The sequence below is a fragment of the Balaenoptera physalus genome, assembly GCF_965194825.1.
Source record: "Balaenoptera physalus genome assembly, chromosome: 18".
NCBI lineage: Eukaryota > Metazoa > Chordata > Mammalia > Artiodactyla > Balaenopteridae > Balaenoptera > Balaenoptera physalus.
In genome coordinates, this window is record NC_138899.1 from 61,941,079 (window position 1) to 61,961,311 (window position 20,233).

General features: G+C 42.2%; 1 long non-coding RNA gene across 1 annotated transcript in view; it reads right to left on the reverse strand.

Moving 5' to 3' along the window:
* The window catches only part of LOC309647314, a 51,743-nt gene extending 35,802 nt beyond the window's left edge, over positions 1–15,941 (reverse strand). Inside the window, exon 1 of the long non-coding RNA XR_014255954.1 lies at positions 13,643–15,941. This is a non-coding gene — a long non-coding RNA (uncharacterized lncRNA). The remainder of the gene's footprint in view (positions 1–13,642) is intronic.
* Positions 15,942–20,233: the final 4,292 nt, after the last annotated feature.

A 20,233-nucleotide genomic window follows, 5' to 3' on the forward strand; every position in this document is an offset into this window, starting at 1 on the left:
AAAATAAATAAGTCATGGAGATGTAATTTACAGCAGAGAGAATATTGTCAGTAATATAGTAATAACTTTGTATGGTGACAGATGGTAACTAGATTTATTGTGGTAACTGCTTTGAAATGTATATAAATATCAAATCACTATGATATCCACGTGAAAATAATATGGTATTGTATGTCAATTATACTTCAATTTTTTTTAAAAAGGATTTAAGGCTGAATTTCTTTAGGGGAATATCTGAATGAATATTTCCCTCCAAACCTACACTTTGTTTTCCCCAGAATCCTTTCATTCTCTCTAATCACCCAGAATCTTTGGAGACTGACCCAGCCCCAAACAGATTAACTAAAATGGAGAAGGTATCTTAGGTCAGGGCTATATTGATCAGTCAAGGAGTAAGTAGTAACTTTTCAAAGAATTTTCCAATCTCAAATTCTGAGTGCACACAAATCAGGCAAACAAGAAGTTTTTACCCATCTCTTATTGGAAACCATTTTGTACACCTGAGTGGTGTGAGACGTCCATTCTGGAAAAGATCAAAGCCCGGTCTCCCAGTTCACCTCCCACTCCGCTCCAGAGACCAGGATGTTATGAAAATAACCCTTCTGATTCCCAGAGAAGGCATTTTCTATCTCTTAGACGAAGTGCCAACTGAAAAGACTTTGCATCTGCTTGAAAACAGTGACAAATTGTTGCCAGGGAGCACATGAGGGGATGATTGATTTTTTTCTCTCTCTTAACCAGAACAATTAATTGGTAACAGAATAGAAACTCTCAGCAGTCGGCGAAAAATGGCCTAATCCCTGAATAGAGTATGAGGGGAAAGAAAAAGAAAGTATTTTTTCCAGTTAAATTGCAGGAGTTGATGCCTGAGGAATTCCTGTGCTTCTCTAGTTTCTGTGTATTGCTGATGGCAAGACATAAAAATCTGAGAAGTTCTCCTGGTTAGAAAGAAGCAAAATTAAAAATAAAAGGCTTGCGTAGCACAGGGATATCAGCTCGGTGCTTTGTGCCCACCTGGAGGGGTGGGATGGGGGGGGAGAGGGAGACACAAGAGGGAGGGGATATGGGGATATATGTATATGTATAGCTGATTCACTTTGTTATACAGCAGAAACTAACACACCATTGTAAAGCAATTATACTCCAATAAAGATGTTTAAAAAAAAATGTGCATTGTTCTTAAAATAAAATAAAAGGCTTAATTCTTGCTGTTAAAAATAAGGGGGGGTGCTTCCCTGGTGGCGCAGTGGTTGAGAGTCCGCCTGCCAATGCGGGGGACACAGGTTCGAGCCCTGGTCTGGGAAGATCCCACATGCCGCGGAGCAGCTAGGCCCATGAGCCACAACTACTGAGCCTGCGCGTCTGGAGCCTGTGCTCCGCAACAAGAGAGGCCGCGATAGTGAGAGGCCCGCGCACCGCAATGAAGATTGCCACAACTAGAGAAAGCCCTCACACAGCAACGAAGACTCAACGCAGCCAAAAATAAATAAATAAATAAATTTTTAAAAATAAATAAAAATAAAAATAAGGGAAGAGTTCTTCCCTTTCATTAGAACCCCTTTCCTTTTTTTTTTTTCTTTTTATCAACTTGTTATTGTGAATTATCTCTGCCTCTTTGAGACGCATGTAAATCTTTTTTTTTTTTAAGTCTCTTTTGCCATTTTACAGCCCAAGAAGGCCTTTCTCAGGGACCTGGGAGTCAGTGAATCCCTTTGAAGCTCCCAGTCTCTGCGCGAAGGTAGAAGCCTGACTTCGACAGGAGGGGCCTTGCTCCAAGTTGTGAAACTACTTCCTGTCATAAAGATAGGAGTTGATTTTTCTTTCGTATAAAGTCAATTGGCTAACTCAGATAGTTAGCCCAATTACCAGGTAAATGGAGGGTGAACTATGAGTGATGAATGTGCTGTCAAGTGCTCTGACTCGAGGACTAGTTATTGTTTATCTTGAGAACATGTAGGGAATGTTCTTGGCTGTATAATCTCCTTGGCCATATAAGGCGGTGGGATTTCTTTCTGTGTTTGTAATTTCTTAGCAACCGCCTGTCATGAGCATCACATACTGCTTTAATACTTATTTAAGAACAAAACAGGTCTCTTTTTCTACTGACTTTGTGGAGAGCTTTTCTGGGTTGGGAGAAGATTTTTGTTATCATTTATTTTTCCCTAACATTAAGGCTTTTATCCTCAAATCCTAATCCAAACTTGCCAGGCTTGGAAGCCTGGAATATAAACTAAAAATCTCAGGAAAAAAAATACATTCCTTTAAGAATTTTCCCATGGCTCCTGTTTCTTGTTAACCCTGAGATATTCTCTCCTATTAGTCATACAAAGCTGATAAGTACTGCAAAAGTAAAACCTGTGCGATCGTGCTTCTTTTAGTTGGGGGTGCGAGGGGCCACAGAGTTCCATCATTTTGAGGGTTGGGCAAGACACTGGTTTTTTTTTTTAATTCCTCTGGCTATTTAATACAATTCAAAGACATTTCGCACATTCTTTATGAGTATACGCTAATAAAAACCTTAGGGTTTCATATAATTCAACTATTCTGGCTTTCTTTCCAACCATAAACCAAATTTCCCCAGGACTCACCAATCTGCAAAACAAATGAGACCATATTTTAAAAATGAAGTTTCAGTGGCTTATAACCCTCATTTGCTAACACAGTACATTAGTCCCCTGAAAGATTCGCCTAACACCCCTGCCCCAGGAAAGGAAAAAAGGCAGTTGCTAAAACAGCAGAACAAAATGGAACAAGATGTCAAATGTGAGGCAAAGGCATCATTGTCAGAACTGGGGCTGCAGGTCAGAGTTGGGTGAGAAGCAAGGCGAATCCTAACTCACGGCCGCTAATCTCTCATGCCCTGATGAGAATAGGTTCTGGAGGTTGAGGCAGGACCACGTCTGCAGGAGGAGGTGAGGAGCTCCAGCCATAGGAAGGGGACAGATGCAGGTGCTGGGAACTCTGCACACACCCATTCTTTATGACCTACTGTGAACCAGTCACTACTCTAGATGCTGAGAATTTAAAGAGTGCCCTTATAGAGCATCCTGTCTAGTGGAGAAAATAGATGATGAACAAGGAAACAGATAAGAAAATTTCAGATTGTAGTAACTGTTTTGAAGAAAGTACACAGGATTATGAACTAGAGGACGGCAGGGAGGGAGGAGGGGTAAGAATGGATAATCATAAGGGCTCTCTGAGGGATAACATCTGAGTTGAGTCCGGAATAACAAGAAAGAGGTAGCCCAACAGCCCGGGGAAGACTATGGGAAGAGCCTTCCAGACACACAGAACAACAAGTTAAATGGTTTCAGTCAAGAAAGAATGTGGCCTGTTTGGAAACTAGACAGAACATCTGTTTGGCTGACCAGAAGCCTGGAGGGGGAGGTGGAAAATGGACTGTATAGGGCCTCATCCGCTATGTCAGAAGTTTGAATTTTATTTAACTGGGATAGGAAGGCAAGAAGGATTTTAAGTAGGGGAGTCATAGAATCTGATTTCTATTTTAAAAAGATCCCCAGGTGGAGAATGTGTTGTAGGGGGGTGTGTTAGTCTGCTAGGGCTGCCATAACAAAATACCACAGAGTGGGCGGCTTAAACAACAGAACTGTATTTTTTTTTTTTTTTTTTTTTGCAATTCTGGAGGCTGGAAGTCCAAGATCAACATGCCATCAGGCTTGGTTTCTGGTAAGGCCTCCCTTCCTGGTTTGCAGATGGCCACCTTCTCATTATATCTTCACATGGCCTTTCCTCTGTGTCTCATCCTCTTCTTATAAGGACACCAGTCCTCTTGGATTAGGGGCCCACCCTTAAGATCTCATTTAACCTTAATTACTTCCCTATAGAGTCACATTGGCTGTCAGGGCTTGAACACAAGAATTTTGGAGGGGACACAACTCAGTCCATAACAGTGACAACTGGAAGCTTTTGCATATGATCAAATGAGAGTTCACGGTGTTTTGGACTAGGGCAAAAACTGTGAAAAAAAGGTAGAAATTGACAGATTCTGAATGTATTTTGGCAGAGTAGCTGACAGAACATGCTAATGTAAGGAGTGAGGGAAAGAAGAATTGAAAACAATACATAGTTTTGTTGACTAAAAAAAAGGTTTGATCTTTACTCTTACTTTTTATCTGAGGATCTCCCCACAATCATTATTCTTCTCACAACACATCTGTTGTACTCCATTATATTCAGTGTTCTAGTTCTAATAGAGTGGTTCTCCTTCACTCCCTCAAAATGTATTTTTAGCATTCTTGATCAGAGAACCTCTGACCAAATGTATTATTTATTCTCAGTCTCATGAGAAGAACCCGCTTCCTTTTCTTGAGTCTAGTAGTCACATCTTCAGGGCTCTGATGGGACCAAGCTCAAACCATTCTTCACATTATCCAAGAATGAACTTCACAAAGATGCAAATATGATCATATTATTCCCCTGCTTCACATTGTTTAATAACTCCCCATAGGCTTCAGGCTGAAGTTCAAATCCATAGCTTAGCCCCCAAAACCCTCTGAGACCCACTCATCTCTCACCTCCCTTCCTCCCAGACTCTCACGATTCGAGCAATGGCAAAATACTTGAGATGCCAGGAACGCAGGAGTTTTTTGCTATAAACATGTTATGCACTCAATCTGGAATGTCCTTTCCCACATTATATCTAGCCAACTCAGCTCAATACATATCTTCTCTGGAAACATTCTATGAGCCTCTGGTTAGAATTAATGACCCTTTCTCTATGTCCTCATAGCACCTTGGGCATGGCATTGTTGTATCCTTTATAACTCTGTGTATTATTAGATTTACTTCTCTCTTATCCATCTGTCTAAATTTCATTCTTAAAAAAGAAGTGTGTCTTATTTAATTATTTTGTATTTTTTGCACCTACCATAAGGTAGATACTCCATAAATATTGATGAATAGACTACCTTACCTATCGATCAATAGATAACATGATCACTATAAAAGCAAGCCACAGTTCATACCATCTATGAAGCCACCCACCAATTTCCTAAGCTCTTCATTTTCCAAAGACCCAATTTTTTTTTTCCAAAGACCCAATTTTTAACTAAAAGAAGAGCTGAAAATATGTAAGAACCATGTCCTCAAATACAATGATTGTCACACCCAGAACATAAAGCTTCTTTCCAGAGTTCTGTTGGCATCAGTTATTCACTCATGAGCTAGGAGTGGGCAGCAGTTACAGCAACCGGATGAGTTTAAGGGTACTGATTACAGCTCAGATACTCAGCCCAGAAGGACAGCCAACCACATGAGTCACCACGTCTGAGCCGCGCACAGCAGCAACTCCTATCCCAGGGCCAGAATTGAGAGTTCTCAAACTAGCAATGGCCTGTGGCTTTCTCTAATTGTTTAAACTGGCATAATACACTATTTATTTGTGCTGTCACAATTTCTTCTTTCTTTCTCTTCTGGACACTATTTTTACCTTTGTAACTTTCTCTCCCTGTACAAATAGAATATCCTTCCTCTTTCCATCTCAGTCCTGATTCTCACTTTGTTTCTTTGCAGTTCCTTTCTTAGATAATGTCTTGCATCTTATCTAGGAATATTCTATCCTCTCTAAAAAAGCTAAATTCCTCAAGTCTTCTGTCTTCTTAAGTGGAAAAAATAGGGGACGTTTATAACACATGTAATTGGTGACTATTTCCGATAGAAGGACAAATACAGTGCATTAGAATAATTACCTCAGTGGTCATATGTCCTGGAAAGCAAAATGAAGTCACTTGGGAAAAGCTCCCTGAAAGTCACCATGGAACTCTACTGGCTTTTTGGTTCCTGGGCTCCTGTGCAATTGATTTCTCTTGTCTCTTCTGTGGTCACCACAGTCCCAGTCAGCCTTGGTGTTAGAGAATGATCTACCCTGACCTTCTGGGACCCTTTGCCATCACACACTGTGCCAGGCTATATGTGTCCCTCTTGATTGATCTTCAAGGACTTTTGACTCGGGCTTTAAGTCATTAGCTTGAATTAAAGGAAAATGTATTTTATGATTGCTAAGCTTTCAGGGACTATTATACTTTTCACACACCATGCAATAAATTCATGTGATTTTTTTTACTGTCCTTTCCCAGTTTGTCTGGCAAACAGAACACAAAATTTGCCCTTAATGTTGACAAGGACAGATATCAATTGCAAAGATAATTTTTGTCACCCTTCCTTTTGGAAGAGAAATAGCCTTTTATTTTGATAATAATGGTATCAAATATCAGTTCGAATGGTATCGACGTCAGCTTTCAGTTAATATATGACATCAAGAGGCACTTTGCTTGAATTTTATGAATTTTATAATTTTAATACATTGGTATTTTCAATATTCTAGCAAATATATGTGCTCAAATGAAGATTCATCAGTGCTTCACATCCAGACAGCTCTTCAGTCTTTAGTTTTGGAATTGAAACGTTTCCTGAATACGTGATCTTTCTCTCATCTGTAATTCAGAATTTCCTTCCCAGGAGAGGTTCTGAATTCATGATCAGTGTCCCAAAGACACGCACATACTGAGAAGCAGGCAACCTCGAAGGGGAATGGCAGCCCCTGGAGGTTAGTGGTGTATAATCTGTAGCTGAACCACATCCACACAGCAGCCCACCAGCCCGGGGCTGGCTCTCCAGGGGGCAGGGAACGCGCCACCTCCCTCAGTTATTCTGCTCTACTCTGTCTCAGCATTGCCAAGTAGGCTACCGGGAGATCTGACTGAAGACAAATGCCTAAAAACTGTATGTGCAATTCAGCACACAAATCCAAAATAACACCAGACCAATGTTCACTCATTTAATCCGGCCAAGAGCCATAACATAAATGATTTTATTTGAGAGATTCTTCTCTGGATTATAAACTCCTTGAGGCCAAGGACGTTGTCTCTTTCTCATTGTCTGTCCACAGCCTCACACACAGAGAGGAGGAATTCAGGAAATATTTGTTCTCTCAAACAACCTGGCCACCTGATGCAAGTCCTGGGAGATGTGCTACCTCACTAATGTCCTCCACTCCTCAGAGCTCCGACCCTGCCCCTCCAAGCAGGTCAGAGCCCTTCTTCTCTTTCCCACACCTGCTTAGGTATCTGCAAAGATTTCCTTTTACTGTGGATTATCTCCTTGCTGTCTCATCCAAGTTGCTCAGTTGACCTGGGACTTTCAACTTTCTGGTACAAGATGAAGATAGAGGACTTCACGTCTCCTCTGTCCTCTGGACTTGTTCCCTGCAAGTCCAGCCAAGGGGTGGGGATTTAACAATCCCTGAGCACACTCCCATCTCTGCAGGAACGTTCTGTGCTCTCCTGCTTCCAGAAACTTTGTGATCCTCCAGCCATTGGCCAACCTTCAGCAAAGCGTAAAGGAAAAATAATGGCATCATCTACAAAGTCCTCAGGACATGTGTAGGAAGGCTCGCACAGCAAGCAACTCTTATCAAGAGCCTACTATGTGCCAGGCTGCTATTAGAATTCCTTGTCCTGGATAGGAGCAAAAAAATAATAATAATAACCTGAATTCTTTAAGGTTTTCAGCTGTCATGCATTTGACACAAAAAAGGTTATTTAAGGGAAAATTAAGTTGCCCCAAAGTGAGCCTTGTTTTCTAGAGTGGTTTCATTCAGACAGAGGCTTTGGTGACAGAGGGGGCCCTGCTGGGCTCCAGTGTCAGGCTGATGCAGTATCTCTGGGCGACAGAAGCCCTGGAGCGATATACTTGCTGCAAAGCACCAAGAGTTTTGCAAAACACGGATGGAATGTTGATAGCACAGGGGAACTTGGGAGCCACGGCAGGACCTACAAAGCACTGCCCTTCCTCGCCCCTTGTTCTAATTTCAGCATCCAAACCTTTCTTCCTTGCACTCCATACTGTGTCCTCTCTACCCTGAAGGGCACTGGGGAAGAGCCACGCAGAAGGACCCCACCTGCACATAAACAAATGAGTTCAAGGAGAGGGCAAGAAACCTCTCCTTAACAGACCCTCTTATAATAGAAGACTACACAGTAGCCCCTCCCCCTGCCCTCTCCCATCCTCCCTCATGGTCAGAAAAATAATCCACCTTCATCCCTAACAGGACCAGCCACAGCAGATTCATTAGTGAGGGAGGACAGAAGGGTGACTGTTTTGTTCAGTTCTCACTTGGAAAATGGGGCTTTTCTGATATTAATCTGCTCATTCGGGACTTCCGAAAACCCTGGACGGCAAATCTTTTAAGTGCTATTTAGACGACGGTGTTATCGCTTGACTCAGTCGGAGCAGCAGACAGAGCTGAGAGCTGCGGTTCCAGCCGCAGAGCCTGTTTCTGGAAGCCCCTCACCAAGCAACTGTGAAAAGTACCAGATGTGCCCTGACGACCTCACTGGTCCCCGTAGGAGAGGAAAAAAAGGATCCTGGAGTGAAGCCAGACACAATTTTATATCCACACTGTTGTCGTCCAATGTTCCCAGCAAATGAGAGAAGCAAGTCCCTGCCAGGACCCTGCAACTTCAGTGCTGGAGGCACAGAATGTGGAGATGACGCTCTTGACTGTGTTTAAAAAGATAGCACAGCAGAAAAAGATTTAAAAAGCTGCAAGAACTCAGAAGACTCAGTTTAGCAACCTCTGGGTAGGGCGAGTGGGACATGAGCTCAAGCTACAGAATAAATACCCAAACCAAACAGGCCAAGAGTCAGAAATTAGAAAGTGAGGAACATTCCAGAAATCTCTAAGACAGCTAGGACTGGAGATGTATCTCAAAATATTTAAAAGAGGGGTTTCCCTGCTGGCGCGGTGGTTAAGAATCTGCCTGCCAATGCATGGGACACGGGTTCGAGCCCTGGTCCGGGAAGATCCCACATGCCACGGAGCAACAAAGCCCATGCAACACAACTACTGAGCCTGTGCTCTAGAGCCCGCAAGCCATAACTACTGAGGCTGCGTGCCACAACTACTGAAGCCCACGTGCCTAGAGCCCATGTTCCACAACAAGAGAAGCCACCGCATTGAGAAGGCTGCACATGGCAACGAAGAGTAGCCCCTGCTCGCCGCAACTAGAGAAAGCCCGCGCACAGCAACAAAGACCCAACGAAGACCCAATGCAGCCAAACTAAAAAAGTAATAAAAATAAAAATAAATTAAAAAGTAAAATATTTACAAGAAAGAGTATATTTTTTTCCTAAAAAACCTTGCTATGTTACCTTCAAATAAAAGCTCTTAATTACAACTAACTTTCTAAATATACCAAACTTATTACTTTTATGACCAAATGAATTGTTAATCACAAGTCAGCTAGCTAAGCCAGGGGTTGGCAGACTCCTGAAAAGGACTAGGCAGTAAATATTTTAGGCTTTGTGGGCAATACAGTCTGGTTCCATTACTCAATTCTATTATTACAGCACAGAAGCAGCTGCAGACATATGTAAGCAAATGGCATGGCTCCATTCCAGTAAAACTTTATTTACAAAAACAGATAACAGACTGGATTTGGCCTGAGGACCGTTGTTTGTGGACCCCTGATTTCGACAAACAAAATAATTCAGACCTGGAAAAGTAAGAGCAAACAAATACAGTACTTTGTATATTTAAATTTTCCTTATATGCAGATCTGTCAAAATATCCTCACACCTTATTTATAAAACAAATTTTTTATAGCTTCCAGTCTTGCAGAGATTTTAAGTTTCTTTATTCAGGTCCACCGTGGCTACTTTCTTTGAGTTCCATTTTCCAAGCATGACAAAATCTTGGTGAGCAATGCACCGGCATCATTGAGAAGTTAAGTGAAGGCTGTGCTCTGTAAGCTAGGATGGATGATAGGAGGTTTTGTTACAGAAACAAAGGGTAGGATCAGGAGTATCCTTGCTTTCCATTACTTCAAATATCTCACTGAAGAATTTTTATTTCCCATTCCCCAAACTCCAGGCTCTGTGAATTTAAGTGCTGGTTGCTCTAGGGGGAATGCTTCCACCAGGGAAGACGGTAAGGGTCCCATTAAACTGTCAGCTATATCTGCCACCCAGGCACTTTGGGGTCCCCAAGCCAAGAGACCATCATGGGTGATAGATTATCATCATGGGTGATAGATCATTAGAAGGAGACAGAACTGCTGTTACACAATAAGGGCAGATATTTGATCACTCATATGATCCGCTGCAGTGTATCCTAATACTCACTCGTCCAGCATTGAGAGTAAATAGACAGCAAAGTATAGCGGCCGTGGCCTGAGACAGGCGTGGTGGCCAGGGGCTCAGACTGCTCAGGGATAAAGGACTGTGTCACCGCCAGGTAAGCCACCTGGACCAAAGAAAGAGGTCCTAGCCAAGGGTGAGGGAAATGCGTAGGAGAGGAGGAGATGGAGACTATCTCCTTCTGTAGAAGCAGGGACCAGGTTCATCTGACTATTCCCCTCCTTCTAAGCTTTCCCAGGAAAAGAGACCTACCGGAATTCTTAGGAGCTCTTCTCAGATGGAGTGGCCTTACTGTACAAAGCAAGTGCAGAGAAGAAGCACAAGGTGTAGGTTCTGGTGGATGCTGTGATATGCCAGATGCCCATGAGCACAGCTGCCAAAAGTGCTGACAGCTGGTGGCTCAGAGTTGAGACCCACTTCAGGAATCGCTATCAACTCAAGGTAGTGGCCTTACCCAAGATCATATGTCCCCTCTGGGTACAGTCCACATCCAATGGCTGCTTAATGCAGGGGTACATAGGCCTGCCACACCGGCTCAGTTAATTACAACTCTGAATGGCCACCCCAACTCCAGAGCTCTCTCCATGCGATCACCTGAGGCCTTTATTACAAACTTCACTGCAGCTCAACTTATCCCCCCTGCCTGGTCCTGTTCCTGCCCATCCCCAGTGGATATTGTTCCTAGGAGAGCTGACCAATAAACTTCTCGCACAAATATTTCCCCTCTGAGTCCTTTTACCGGAGAATCCAGCAGAACTCAGCAAGTATATGTGAGGAGCATCTGGCACTCTGCTTTTACATGAAAGAAAGAGATCATAATAATTCCTACCTCATAGCATTGTTGTAAGGAGTCAACAAGTTAAACTAGCGAAAGAGCCATGCAAACTGTAAGGTGCACCATAAATTTAACATAGCATTATGATAATTATTAGTATTATTATTACTTTTCTGTCTCAGGAGGTATTCACCAAAGAGATGTTAGTGGTCTTGCCATGCTTGTCTGCAACAAACAAACGTTTTAAATCATATTAGTGAGTACACCATGGCCTCACGTTCTGAACTTGGTCTCCGGAGCCAGACAGAGCTTTATCTCTTTTACTGTATTTGATTGAACTGAAGACACTAGTGATGGTAAACTGTGACATAATACTTTTTATCTGTGAAACAGTTTATCTTAGAATTAATGAAAGAGCCAACTTAAATTGCATTAGCCATAGATTTTTATCATAGATCACTTCTGTGTATATATGTTAAAAGGAAAATATATGCGAAAGAAATTGGTTGAGGTATTTCTGAAACTTGTTCGCATGTAGGATCTGACACTTTGGAGTCACTATAGACTCGAGTCATAGATGTCCGTGTTTTTTTCACACCGTGTTGTCCAGTGTCCTCCACTATCAAGAGCACAGAGAGGGCAGCGTTTCATAAGAAAATTCACCGAGGACTAAAGCCACAGGTGCTGGCTTTACAGTGCTGCAGAGCTGGCCTACTTTTAACTCCAACTTTGGGAAAGATACTAAGCAAGTCTAATGTACTTCCTCTCTCACCGTCCCCACCGCTATTCAGCTCATGAGGGCTAAAATCCCACTGCTGCCTCTGGGACTTTCTTCCAAATACTTGACACACATTCTGCAAGTTTTCATCCTGACACTCTTGATGTTGATGACCAAGCAGGCAATGACAACTGTCGCAGCTGCTGGCTGGCTACGGCGATTGTAAATTTATCAGTTTTAAGCTGTGACAAAATATCAGAGAAAATAAAATGTAAAAAAAAAAAGTTGCTTCAGAATCAATGAAATGGAGTAATCTCTCTAAAGCTATTTCCTTATATAATAGAATAATTGTACCTGCCTCATACAGCTGTTGTAAAAATAAGATAGTCCGGGGGGAGTGATTGGCAGTGTCTGGCACACAGTCAGCATTTAATAATATTTACTATTACTGTTATGATTATTAGTTAACCTCAGCTGAAAGATGCTTTTCCATCTATGTCATGTACTCCTGAACTCAGGATCAGAAGCTGAAAAAATGTCACCCAATGACTGATTTTATCTTTCCAACCCGAACAGGAGGCATGCTTATGAGTTCTTGAAACCTCCTTTCTCTAAGTTGGTTTTCTATTTTATCCCTAGTACGGGCCACCTCTCCTACCAGGCTTGAAATTCTTACCATAATACTTCCTCTGGGAAAAACAAAGAAAAGAAAGGGACTGAGTCTAAAAGACTAATACAAAAAAAAAAAAAAAAAAAAAAAAGCACATGGAGGTGCCTATCAGAGCTCTCTCATTAGCTAATATGAATTAATGAGACTGTATTTTCATGGCTTCATTAATACTCTCACTAGAGTATTAACTGAGTGAAATTCAAAAGAAGAATATACCTTAGCTTTTCTGAGATCTGAATTTAAATCTCTGTATAAAGTGAAAGTTTTACAGAAAACTTTTATATAAAAATTTTGTACCAAAGACAGATCCTCAAGGAACATTCAAATCACCATATTACATAGTCCAATTACTCCTTTAAAAAATAGAGTTACCAAATATGTATGGATTCCAAGGAAGAGGGAAACAATACCTTTGCAACTGCTGTCTCAACTCTCTGGCTGCCTCTGTGACCACTGATATTTACAGAAGCCAGAAAATGGAGGGTTTTATTCTCTTTGATCATATTAGTCAGAAGCCTCTTTGCTTCCTAGACTCTTCCTATCCTTCCCGTCAAGAACTGCAAACATTCCAGCAATCATTTTCAAACACCTTAATTTTACTAATAATCAGGTATTCCCATCAGAAAAGACAAACTCTGAGAAACATGCTTAAAGTGAGGACATGCCTTTTTTTCCCAGACCTAGAACAAAGCATATACAAATCCAAATTTCACATTTTCCAAACAGGATTTTGTAGGGGACGATACACTAAACACTGGAATGACTATCACATTCGTTTGCCATATACAGGATTTTGCCTGTTGTCAGTCAATTGTAGTGTCTCATTACAGTCACGCATATGAGTTGTGATTACCAAATGATGAGATAAATTCTATAAAACACGCACAAAAATAGGAACATATGTGCAACAGTATAAATGTATATTAAATTAGCTTATATCCAAACCCCATATTTGCTTATTACCAAAAACAGCATGAGAAATGTAGTCAGAGTTGCTTTTCCTCTTCCTAATCTTGTCGCCTATCATACATAGAGGTAGAAAAAATATCGTCTAATTCCTGAGCTATCAGAAAACCATCTCTTCCCATTGCCACATTACAGGGCTTGTGAAATAAGCATTTGCTCTATTTCTGCACACTATTAGAAAGGAAGAAAGCCAGAGGATGGAATATGTCGGAAGTAGTTTGGTTAATACCTGAGATTTCCAAACTGGTAACATTAGATACTCAGTGGAAACCCCAATCATTACCCAGTTGGCACTGGAAATACCAATTCATCAGTGAGACTGGCCCCACCATTCATTAGATGCTGTAAGACTTACCTTGCCGGGTACATTACTCCTGCCACGTAGGGGCCTGGCTGATGGAGCAGGGTGGAGCTCAAAGAACCAGTTCTGCAAATAGGCTGCTCAAGGAATTGGCCTCACCAGTGACCAAATGCATGAAATTGATCTGAAGGCTGGCCTTTAAATATCCAGAAAGGGAAAATGAAACTCGAATTACCCAGCTAGTCTGAAAGAAAAAGAAAAAAAAACCCTGTGAATGATTATATTACTCATAGAAAAGCATATCAGTCAGGAAGGCAACCCAGGAGAGATCCAATCCCAAAACACAGCTGAGAACACAACTCTGGCCTGAGAGGGAAAAGGGTCATCTTAAGGGCAGATGCTGCCACCGAAGCCAGATGGGAATTAGCTTGCTAGATGGAAATGGGGAAAACTCAAGCAGAACTTTGCTGGCATTTGAAATTACTTCCATTAAATAGTGCCCGTTTCTCTCAACTGACCCTGACTTAACACAGGTCTGATGCATTCATTTAGACTCAGGGGAAAAAAACTCAGATTTGAGTAAGGTCGTCAAGAGAGAGAACTATGAGAAAAAGGGACTGCCTTGTTGTGATTCTCTAAAAATTAAACGAAAATGATAATAATAGAAGAATTTAAACGACTTCATCAGATTTTTTAGGCCATAAAGGATACCAGGCTGTTCCCATGAGTTGTTACTTTAAAGCATCTTACTTATGTGATACCAAATGTAATCCCCACTTCATGTGCTTGTTTTTAAGCCAAGCCTTACTTTTTCTAAACTTTTAAAGAAACTCCCTTCACCACCCTAGTTATCCTCAAAGGGAAGCTTAATCCACACTCCAGATTGCACTTTCCCACCCTTCTCTGTCTCAGTGAAGAGCAAATGATAGGGTGGTCTTTCTTTCAGTTTCTCCATGAGAAAGAACACCCCATCATTGCATTGTTCAATTCATTGCCTTGTTTCCCAGCGTTAGCACAGCAGGCCGTGGTCTGCAGGAATTGACAGTTTATATCCCAGGACAAGAGGAAGGGTTAAAATTCCTGGTGCCTCTGTCATCTTGATGCTCCTTGCTTTGCACATTCTATATCTGAACAAGTGTTAGAAATGGATTAGAAAGAAATACAGCAGGAAAACTCCACTGTGGTCATTTTGGGGAGACAGAAGTCCCCCAAGCAGGTTAAGGGAGAAGCTTAACAAGTTTAAGGTTCCAGACAAAGTGCTGATTCTGTGCCCATTAGAACTGCAGAAGCTGCAGATAAACAAAAGGATGAAGAGGGCCCTGTCCTGCCCAGAAGAGCTTAGAGGGGCGTCTGAGAGTCATTGGGAGAAAACATTTAGAGAAACAAAAGAGCCAAAGAACACCTCTCAGAAAATGTAAGTACTCTTGCCAAAGAAAAGGGCTAATAAGTCCTAAGGGCCCCAGGACCTGGCAGAAAACATAAGTGGAGGAGGGGGGTTGGCCATGGTACAATTGGGGAAGTGGGGTTGGTGAAACATGGAGAGAGATCCCCTGCTCTGTCTACAGGGGTGTTGGTCTCCATTCAGCGCTGCCAACAGTGTTAGGAAATGTTCTGCTTTTTCCAGAGAAGCAAGATATAAGTGTGTGTGTGTGTGTGTGTGTGTGTGTGTGTGTGTGTGTGGACAGTGAACCCGGACAATAACTGTACAGGCCAGACAAAATAGTCTGTGCCCTGATCCAGCCCATCAGTCTCTAGCTTGTAATCTTAAGAGTTTCGTTCTTTGCGACTACCTAAAAGTAAAAAATATGCATACAAAAGATAGGTAAAAGAGGGAAAGAAAAAAATACCCACAGGGGGCTTCCCTGGTGGCACAGTGGTTGGGAGTCCGCCTGCCAATGCAGGGGACACGGGTTCGAGCCCTGGTCTGGGAAGATCCCACATGCCCCGAAGCAACTAGGCCCGTGAGCCACAACTACTGAGCCTGCGCGTCTGGAGCCTGTGCTCCCAACAAGAGAGGCCGCGACAGTGAGAGGCCCGCGCACCGCGATGAAGAGTGGCCCCCGCTGGCCGCAACTAGAGAAGGCCCTCGCACAGAAATGAAGACCCAACACAGCCAAAAAATAAATAAAATTAATTAAAAAAAAAAACCCACAAACAATTGGTATTATAGTTAGGTATGTCACCTGTTTCCCCAGGCCACAGAGACTTGGGCAAATTTATTAATGAGATGCTTCCTAGCTGGCATATCAGATAAGGCCTGGAATTTCAGTGACTTAATACAGTGAAATGACATAAAATAAAAACCACACAATTATTTCTTGCTCACCTGACAGTTCACTCTGGTGTTCGGGGTGGGGGGGCACTTGGGGGGATGCAGCGTGCTCTCCAGCAGACCTCCTCATCTTGTGGGTCTGCTGTCTTCAGCAGGTGGTTCCCTAGGTTACTCTGGGGAGAGGGGCCATGAAGTTGTCTCCACTCAACCAGCCAGAAAGGGAAGGGGGATTGATTGTGAAGGGAGGTTTCTATAGGCCACCCAGAGCAGTGGTACACATCACTTCCATCCATATTCCACTGGCCAGAACTCAATGCTATGGCCGCATCTAAATGCTATGGAGACTGAAAACTGTTGGCTATGTCTCAAAAAAAAAAAGGAAACTGGCTTGGAAAAAATATACCTGCCACTCCTAGGGATTAAAATGGAGTTACTCTGAGGATAGGAAACTGAATTTTCTCTCTCTCATTCCTATTTGCTGCTGTGAGTCTTCTCTCACAGTCTTACCCATTTACTTCTGGGAGATCCCAAAACACGTCTTGCCTCTCCTTGGTCATGTGTACTTTGAACTACCACTTGTTTGACTCAGATTCCTTTATTGTACTTTCAAGGCTCCCAACAGAACCTCAAAAGGGCACCTTACCACTGGGAGTTCCAAGGGCTTTCTTCCCATGCCCCTAGGCATGCTAAAGCCTGCTGCTTTCTGCCCCACAAATTATGGTGTTTGGATTTTTTATTTTTAACCTGTAGCCTCTCTCCCATTCCCTAGGACTCGAATGTGGTCCAGAGATAAATCTGTTGGTTTACAAACTGGCCCTCGTAAAAATACAGCAGGGAGAGACCGGGAAAAAAAAACGCAGAGCACTTCAGATTGATAGGTGGCAGGTTTAATAAGCAAGGGAACTTACATACAAGGCTGATCTTGGGCAGCTGCAAGACAAATAGATCTCTGCACCCACCTGCCAGAATCTTAAAAGTTTATATAGCGGCTTTAACTGGGTTCAGTCATGTCAGATGGTCTCAACAACACATTACACTTGAGGCAGCTTCTAGTGCAGAGAAGGCAAGCAGAATGCACATTCCAAGGACAGAGGGGGCGTTGAGGAGCCTCCAATTGCCCTGGTCCAACGCGTAGGTCAACTGGCAGTCACATCCTCTCGATGACCTTCTCCAACAAAATCTAAATTTCAGGTTCTTTATTCAAAATGTCCTCATCTTTCTAATTTATCAGTTATTGGACCAAGCTTACCACAACTGATTCTCTTTCCCTAAAGTTCAGAGTCTTCCCAAGAAGCAGCTTCATTCCCTATGCAAAACGATTTTCCTACAACACATTGACATCCCACCAATAGATTCAACTTGAATCAATTTGGAATATTTTCTTACATTTAAATGAAAAGTGTCTGAACATTTTTTAGGGAAATTTTAGGGAAATTAAAATATAAGAACTGTTTCTAAAGGTCCTTGGACATATTTTTTAAATCAGGAAAATGATTTTTTAAACTACTTAGTGTTCAGTCTTCTTTCGTACCTCTAGGATCTCCAAAGAGCATGTACTTTACTGTTATATTTACTATTTAAAAATTATTGGATGATCTAAAGAAGCAGCCAGAACCACACTCCACCCAGAGCACATATATCACAAACAGTAAAGTTCTAATTCAAGATGAGGAAGTTATACCCAACAGGATATGGTCACTGAAATTTGATTAGTGATAGGAGAGTCCTATTTGATGCTCTCGCTAGTTCTTTAGAAAGTAAATGTAAAAATGTACACATATAAATATAAATAGGAAGGCATCTTAGTGACCACATATCCTAATTACACTAGTCACCTCAGTTCGTCAACTGACAAATCTGAGGTTTTGAGAGATGACATTATTTATCCCAGATCACACAGTTAACAAGTGAAAGAAATTGTTAGGACTCCAGTCTTCTGTTGACATATCCAGTCCTTCCCCTGACACAAAAACTATATGGCATCTCCAAGTCTGCATAGCAAGAGAGTTCTAAGGAAAGTCTGAGCATTTATCACCTGACCTTCTTTGCTCCATCTCCCGATAATCAATTCTTTATACCTTCAACTCATTTATTTTACTTCAGTAAGATTAATTCTCTTCACTTTCTCCTTCTTGTGGCTATTCCACTAGGTACTTCTCAAAATTTAAACATGAAAAGCCAGCCTTGACTTCCACATATGTTTTGTGCACCACAGCTGTCTTCTAATTAACTGTGTCATCAACTCTGTGACTCAAGAAGCAGAAAGTTAATGCTTTTCCATCACTTTCTTTTAGTTTTGCAAATATTTATTAGCCACTTAATGGAGGCCGTCTGTTGCACAAGTGCAAAATTGCATAGGTTTAGCAACTCAAAATATGCCCTTGTTTCAACGTATCCTTGTGCACATAACGTCTTTATCATTCTCAGGATCTAAATGTTGAGAAAGCCAGGAAGGAGGTAGGGATTTAATTAAAAAGCCAGGAAGGAGGTAGGGATTTAATTAAAAAGTGTGTTCCGGACATGAAATGGACATTAGCATTCAAGGTAAAATTTGAGGCTTAATCTCAATAATTAACCACAATTATCTAAATTTTGACTTCTGACGATTAAATCTATCGTGCTCTGGCATTTCTGCGTTCCCAGCCTCTCTCGGTGAGGTATTACAGCTTTCTCAGAATATGAAGGCTCCTTTGTCCCAAACCAGGGCATCCTGACTCTGTCAAGGTTTCCAGTCCTGGACCATGTGGAACAGGTAGGTGACACCTCATGGTCCCCCCAGCAAGGTGTCAGCTCAGCTGTTCTGGGCTCACTTGTGCACACTGCATTGACCTGAGGCTGATTTTTCTCTATAGCTGGAAGCCTTAGTGTCAGAAGCTTTAGGCAATTCATCCCATGCCATTAGCTGTGCACGTCCATTCTATCCACACAGAACGATAGCAATTATTTTCCAGGGAAGGTATAGCAGAGGCTGTGGAGGGCTGCCCAGAACCCGGCCGCTCAGGACTGAGGCACTCTTGGAATCCCCAAATGCTAGGAGTGTTGGCTCATAACTGCATCCTTCTACAGGAACTGCCCTCACCAAAGAGTCTGCCTCACCCCGAATTACAGCCCCTCCCTGCAGCCTGATTACTGAATGATTCTGCAAAGTGTGGGGTACAAAGGCCCTTGTCTCAATCTGGGACAATTCAGGAGGGCTATCCCCGCTCCAAAGTTCCCCATGGTATCAGACAAGGCCTTTAAGGCAACTTCATTACGGTCCAGTGCTTGCCTCTATCCATTCCGACTTCCATTAGCCACTCACAGGGGTTGTTTCTGAGAGCACTTCCCATTAAACCTCCAGCAAGCAAACCTCAGAGTCTGTTTCCAGGGAAATTGACCTAAGACCAAAAGGAGTTATGATTTAGGATTCAGCATGAAAGTGGCAATACCTTGATGACATCTTGATTCTCTGCTATTCGGTTCAATATAAGTAAACATGAATAAATGGATAAATAAATAAATGTGCGTGCATGTGTGCATGTGTGTGTGTGAGTGTGTGTACAATGTACGGATTACTTCCTACAATCAGGCGCTATTCTAAATGCTTCTCTTACATTAACTCACTTAACATTCAAAACAACGCTATGAATGTGGCGCTATTATTTCCCCCGTTTCCAGATCTGGAAACTGAGTTAATTGCCCATATCATAAAGCAGTAATTGACAAAGCCAAGATTTAAACCTGACCCAAAAGACTCACACAATCATGTTAGAACACTGAGGGCCAAACTAAGAGCTGTGAGAGTATATTGCTCTGTTTGGGGCAGCATCAGAGCTTCTGGGTGATTAAAAGTTCTGTACATCTTTTTATTTCGGCTTCGTCTTCTATATTCCCAAAGGGGTCCCAATGTGGACAGCCTGTTTTCATTAGTGTAAAATTATTTACTTTATTTCCGAAGCCAGTTCCGTTCATCCTATTTCCCTTGCTAACAGTTGGTTTATGGCCTGTTATGTTGTGCCATTGCTGCTGAGACATGAGAAAAAGTCTCTGGGGGCTTCTAGGAAAGCATCTGTTGGTTAGAAAAGGACACAAATGAAGAGAAGGCCTCTTTTCTGTCTGGATGTAGTTGTGTGACGTGGCAAGCGGAGTAGCAGCAGCCATCTGTGATCAGAAAGGATGACAGCCTCTTCAGGACAAAGCCAGCAGCCCAAAGAGGGTGGAGAGGCAAGGTGGGAAGGATGTGGGTCGCTGGCATTTTGTTTAGATTCAAACTTAAGCAACTATAGACTCATCGCACCTACAGGCTTCATATGTGAAATAATAAAGTTATATATTGTTTTAGCTATTGAGCTTAGGTTGGGGGCAGCACAGGAAGGTTAGAAGAAAAATAAGGA